At 61.2% G+C, this 6,327-nt stretch overlaps 1 long non-coding RNA gene across 2 annotated transcripts; it reads left to right on the top strand.

Moving 5' to 3' along the window:
• Window positions 1–636: 636 nt before the first annotated feature.
• Window positions 637–4,221, top strand: LOC113594810 (uncharacterized). 2 transcript variants are annotated; one of them, XR_003415253.2, is made up of 4 exons: window positions 637–1,205; window positions 1,914–2,155; window positions 2,994–3,206; window positions 3,580–4,221. It is a non-coding gene; the product is annotated as an uncharacterized LOC113594810 (long non-coding RNA). The 2 variants fall into 2 exon arrangements; XR_008294587.1 differs by having other exon boundaries at window positions 637–2,155.
• Window positions 4,222–6,327: the final 2,106 nt, after the last annotated feature.

A 6,327-nucleotide genomic window follows, 5' to 3' on the forward strand; every position in this document is an offset into this window, starting at 1 on the left:
TGGGGTGGGGGTGGAGGGTCCTGGTGCCTGGAGGAGGGGGGGTCCTGGTGCCTGGGGTGGAGGTGGAGGGTCCTGGTGCCTGGGGGAGGGGGGGTCCTGGTGCCTGGGGGAGGGGGGGTCCTGGTGCCTGGGGTGGGGGTGGAGGGTCCTGGTGCCTGGGGGAGGGGGGGGTCCTGGTGCCTGGGGGAGGGGGGGTCCTGGTGCCTGGGGTGGGGGTGGAGGGTCCTGGTGCCTGGGGGAGGGGGGGTCCTGGTGCCTGGGGGAGGGGGGGTCCTGGTGCCTGGGGTGGGGGTGGAGGGTCCTGGTGCCTGGGGGAGGGGGGGTCCTGGTGCCTGGGGGAGGGGGGGTCCTGGTGCCTGGGGTGGGGGTGGAGGGTCCTGGTGCCTGGGGGAGGGGGGGTCCTGGTGCCTGGGGGAGGGGGGGTCCTGGTGCCTGGGGTGGGGGTGGAGGGTCCTGGTGCCTGGGGGAGGGGGGGTCCTGGTGCCTGGGGGAGGGGGGGTCCTGGTGCCTGGGGTGGGGGTGGAGGGTCCTGGTGCCTGGGGGAGGGGGGGTCCTGGTACCTGGGGTGACCAGGTGGGGGGGCACTGGTGCCTGGGGGTGGGGGAGTGGGAGTGGGTCCCGGTGCCTGGGGGGGGTGGCATGGAGGGGCACTCCATACCTCCTGAACACCTAGCCGCCCTGCCCATCCAGAGGCACAGCTGAACGTCTTTCCAGGGCACCTGCCAGCCACGCCCGGTCAGTCCGTGTACCTGGTGGGCCTCTGGCAGGCTCCGGGACTAGTGACGCCTCCGAGGGGCGAGTCAGGGCCAGGAGCTGCACAGCTCAGTGTCGTATAAGGAGGAACAATTCGGGGCCAACACACGTCTGTCCGGGGCTGAGCAGCTACGCCGATGAGGAAGTGGTTACAATTTACTCAGATGTTCCTGAAGGCTGACAGCTGGACTTCTGCCCAAAGGCCCGAGTGCTTGGCGACCATGAGAAGCGGGCACCGAGCACAGGATAAACGGTCCCTTCTTCCACCTGGACCCCGGGCTCCGGTCCCGCGCGGCCTTCGTCTCTGGACTCGTCGGAGTCCCTGGGAAGGGACTCCCGGGGACAAGCGTCTCTCCCAGCCCGCAGGAGAACCCCGTGCCGCGTGGTGCTGAGGCGCCGGGCACTTGGGGCGCGGGGACACCCGGAAAATGGGAGAGTAACACCACCAGCAGGTGTGCACGAGGGTGTGGAAAGGTGTCTGCCCTGCCCCTCCCCCCACGCCCTGCGTCCTCAGCTCAAACAGGATCCTCTGCAAACACCTGGTTCTGTGTCCCCAAAGGCACCTTCTGCAGCTGGGTGTCCGCTTTATCAAGCTTAAACCCTTTTATACCCCTAAATGCATTTTATTTTTATTTTGTAAGGTTCATGATTTTTTTAGTAATCTCTACACCCGATGTGGGTCTCAAACCCATGACTCCAAGATTAAGAGTCACACGCTCCTCTGGCTGAGCCGGCCAGGTGCCCCTGCCTAAATGCATTTTAAAATGCTGCAAATAGAGGGGTGCCTGGGTGGCTTGTTCAGTTGAGCATCCGACTTTGGCTCGGGTCATGATCTCGTGGTCTGTGGGTTCGAGCCCCGCGTCGGGCTGTGTGCCGACAGCTCAGAGCCTGGAACCTGCTTCGGATTCTGTGTCCCCCTCTGTCTCTGCCCCTCCCCCACTTGCACTCTATCTTCCTCTCTCCCTCTGAAAACTCAACGTTAAAAAATGTTTTAATTTCCTACAAACAAAATCCTCTATACGGACTCATTTGCGTCTGGCTTCTTCCATCCGGTGTTAGGATTTTGAGGTTCATCCGTGTTACTTGAACTTGACTAGTTTGTCCCTGTTTCATCGCTGAGCAGTATTTCATTTTATTTACACTTGGTGCTGTCTCTCCAGGTCCGAGCCGACGAACATTTGGGGGCTGTGTCAGCGCTGCTGTGGACAAAGTGGACAATCGTGCACAAATCTTAGTGTACGTAGAAGTTTCCAGTCCCCTCGGTCACCACCTAGCGGCGGCATGGAGGACGCACGCGGGAGGCATGTATCCGAGTTCATGAGGGACAAGACGGCTTTCCCGAGTGGCGGTGCCGGCCTGCATTCCCGCCCGCAGCGCGGGAGCTGGTGTCTTGGTGTGTCAGGTGAGGAGGGGGTCCGGTGACTCGCGGACACCTCATTCCCGGGGCTCCAGCGGCCCTGCCTGGGCTCACCTGCAGGCGCACAGAGACCACAGACAAGTGCAAACCGCTGTGAGGCTGGTCCCTGGTTCTGTAGGCGCTGGATTTCTCCGAGGCCTTCATTTTCTCATTGGAGGTTTCGAATGTCCCTGCTGCTGTGACATAAAGGTCCTCGGACAAAGAGACGAGAAACATTTCAGGGGCGCCTGGGGGCTCAGTCGGTTAAGCGTCCTACGCTTGATGTCGGCTCAGGTCATGAGCTCAGGGTTTGTGGTTTCAAGCCCTGCGTGGTCCCACTCTGCCCTGGCAGTGTGGAGCCTACTTGGGATTCTCTCTCTGTCTCTCTCTGCCCCTCCTCCGCTCATGCTCGCTCGCTCTCTCACTCTCTCAAAATAAATAAATAACCTTAAAAAAGTTTTTTTTAACGTCGATTCATTTCCGAGAGGCAGGGCCTGAGCAGGGGAGGGGCAGACAGAGAGGGAGACACAGAATCCCAAGCAGTTTCTAGGTCCTGAGCGGTCAGTACAGAGCCTGATGCGGGGCTCGAACTCACAAATTCTGAGATCAAGGCCTGAGGCAAGTCGGACACTCAACCCAACGAGCCACCCAGGCTCCACACTGAGCCTGCTTGGGGATTGTCTCTCTCTCCCCCTCTCTCTGCCCCCTCCCCCACTTTTGCACATGCACACTCTCTCTTTCTCTCTCTCTCTCTCTCTCTCTCGAACTTAGATATTCTTAAAAAGAAAAAATGATACAAAATAAACCGGCTTCAGTCGTAAATTTTATGTGTATTTTACCACAGTAAAAATACCTGCCAACCTCGTACAGCATGTGAACTGATGTGGATGACATCACAGAACGCCTCCTCTGCTGGAAAGCCCCAGAGACACGGGGGGCTGGGGGCAGAGAGCGGGAGCACAGAGAAAATGCCCCTTGCCCAAAGGCGTGGCGGGGTCCGGGCACAGGCCTCCAGGGAGATGGACCCCACTCTGGACCCCCATCCGACTCCCGTGGGGTGAGAGGGAGACCTGAGGGCTACAGGGCACACCCAAGCAACTTGTCCGTGGTCCTCAACCTTGGCCTTCTGCAGTTTGGGGCCAGAGAGGTCTTTGTTCGTGTGTGGATGGGAGGGCCGTGCTGCGCATCGTAGGATATTTAGCGAGTTCCCTGGCCTCCATCCCCTCGATGTCCGTAACGCTCACCCAGTTGTGACAACCCCTTGTCTCCCCACACGCCAAAGGTCGCCTGGGGGCACCGCCAACCCCACTTGGGAACCACTGCTCTAAACCAAGGGGGTTGGTCCTACCCTGGAAAACCTGTGACCCCGTTAACAGCGCTGACAGAGAAATCCCTCCGGCCAGCTGGTTGTCTTGGGTGGGTCTCCGCAGGCTCCTGATGGACACGAGGCCCTGGAAACGCCGAGCGAGGCCCCTCGCTGAGGACTCTGACCTCCGGCCGGTTGGGACAGACCGGCTGGGGGGTTTCTGGCTTCCTCGTTTATGGACGCAGGCTCCGGGCTCTGTCTAGGCCGGGGCTTATGTTGGCCGACACGGACTCCTGCTCCACCGCGGGTAAGGCCCACGCTATCCCTTCCCCTCCCTGGGTCCAAGCTTGCTCATCTGTAAAATGGGGCAGCTGCCGCTTACTCTCAGCAGGACCAAACGATGAAGGAAGTCGGGCCTCCTGCTCCCGCCCACCCCGCCCTGCAGTCCCTGCACTCAGCCAGACCTGCTCCTGGCCCTCCCTCCCTCCTTCCAGGAAGCCGGAAGGGCAGCCAAACCCACAGAGGAGTTCGCAGCCTCTGGCTCAGGCTCGGCCCTGTGGAACCAACAGCCCTTTGTCTCCTCCTGGGGACCTTTCCAGAGAGGACTTAGCCCTTTGTCTGCCCCAAGGCCACCTCCGCCCCCTCCCCTGGCATCACAACAGCCCTAGGAGTCTCTCCGGGCCTCTCCAGGCTGCCCCTCACCCCTGCAACATCCCTCAGCAGGGAGCGCCATGGGCCCTGAGCTCTGGGTGGCGGCTGCGGTGGGGAGGGGACGTGTCGGATGGGGGCTGGTTGGCAGTGCACGGGGCGCAGGCTGGGAGAACTGGGTCAGGGAAGGGGCAGAGGCTGGCTGGGGGAGATGGGAGCCAGGGCCGGGTATCCCTCCTCTGGCATCTCCTCGGTGGGGGGGGGGGGGGGGGGGGAGGGGGGGAGGGGGTGGCGGCAAAGGGCAAAAGTGGCCGCGAGGGGCTGCTCAGGACTTGTCCCGGGATTGAGTTCGGCCTTGGCCACTAACTCCCTGAGTGACCTCGCGCAAAACACGTCCAAGCCTGTGTCTTCAGCTGTAAAATAAGAATAAAGCAGAGATTCGATGTCATGAGGCCTGGCCCGCGGGAAGGCTCCAGCAGCAGGTGTTCGTAGGAGACCTCGGATGGGGCAGCGGGAGCGGAACTTTTTTGTTTTTTCTTTTTCAAGTAAGCTTCATGCCCAACGCGGGGCTTGAACTCACCATCCTGAAATCCAGACCTGAGCTGAGGTGGGTGGGTGGGTGGGCATCTCTCGCCACCCCTCGTTGGCTCTCCCCACGTCCCGCGGGCCCGGCCTGGGCTGCGGGGCGCACCTGTCTGGGGGCTGCGGCCAGGAACTCGAAACCTGAGTGGCCTGTGCTCTTCCCAGGAGGCCCTGCTGTGGAGTCACTTTTAGAGACTGTACCACAAGCCCTGGGGAAGACAGTGGGGTCATTGCTGACAGGTCGTCGAGTCTCTGAGCTCAAGGCTCAAGGCCACAGGACTATGGGAACAGAGCCCCACGGTCCCCCCGGGAGCCACTTAGGGAACAGACCCAGGGCAGTCGCCTCCAAGGCCCGAGACTGCACACCTTCCCTGCACGCGCTCCGGTAAACGCCGGATGCGCGTTCGGTCCGTGTCTGGAGGCTCCTTGTCTTTTCCTTCCGCGCTTCAACATTCTCTGGTGTTCCCCTGCCCCGGCGAACGCGAAATAAAGACTACGAGCAGGTTGCTGCTGCCGCCGTTTCGCTGGCGGAGGCAGCCCTGCACGTCCGCTCGGCCTAAGTGTCTGAGAACTCTGTCTGCGGGGCGCGTCTACACCCCACGCGGAGAGTTGCCGGCTTCTTGCGAGAGCCCGTCCAGAGGCGGAGGCTTCGGGACCCCTTGAGGTGGACGCATATGGGCAGCGCCTGGGTCTGAGGGGGCGAGCTGGGGGCCCAGACCAGGCCGAGCGGGTACAGGAGGCGCTGGGGACTGGCGGGACCCGGCTCGGCCTTGGGAGGTGAGGCCGGAGGGGAAGGGGGGGGCACGAATGACCCGCCTGGAGGCTGACCCGGAGAGGGGAAGAGAGGGGCCCCCGGGAAATGGAGTCTCTTCCAAGCGCTGCATCCCTTGGGTGCCCAGCGTACAAGAAAAGGCAGGGCCCCTCGATGAAAACTTCTAAGGGGCGCCTGGTGGCTCACTCGGTCGAGGGTCTGACTTGATTTTGGATCGGGTCATGATCCCAGGGTGGTGTGGGATCGAGCCCTGCGTTGGGCTCTGTGCTAAGCATGGAGACTGCTTGGGATTCTCCCTCTCTCTCTCTCCCTCTGCCCCTCACCCCTGCTCACTCTCTGTCTAAAAAAAAAAAAAAAAAAAAAATGTGTTAACAATTTCAGGATGCGCCCGTCAGAGCTCCCTGCTAGGCAGAGGCCCTTCTGTGTGGCCCTACAGGTGGCACGCCCGTGACACAGTTCTGGTGCTGTCTTCACGTGGAGTCCCTGAAGCCTGGAGGGAAAGGCTCCCCTCAGGTGCCCTTACCCAACCTCCAGGACCCCTCCCGCCTGACCTCTCCTCCCCAGAGCCTCCCTGAAACCACGCTGTCATTCCCAGACTTCTCGAAGCTCCTCTCCGGTCCTGCCTGCAGCACCCGAAGTGTCTCGGGTTAGGGTTGCCACATCCAGTAAAAGACACCCTGTTACATTTTTTTATCTTTTTCTTTAATGTTTATTTATTTTTCAGAGAGAAGGAGAGGGCAAGCAGGGAAGGGGCAGAGAGAGAGGGAGGCAGAGGGTCTGAAGCAGGCTCTCCTCTGATAGCACAGAGCCCGATGTAGGGCTCGAACTCACAAACGTTGAGATCGTGAGCTGAGCTGAAGTCGGATGCTT

Source organism: Acinonyx jubatus, chromosome E3 (genome assembly GCF_027475565.1).
Source record: "Acinonyx jubatus isolate Ajub_Pintada_27869175 chromosome E3, VMU_Ajub_asm_v1.0, whole genome shotgun sequence".
NCBI classification, from domain to species: Eukaryota; Metazoa; Chordata; class Mammalia; order Carnivora; family Felidae; genus Acinonyx; species Acinonyx jubatus.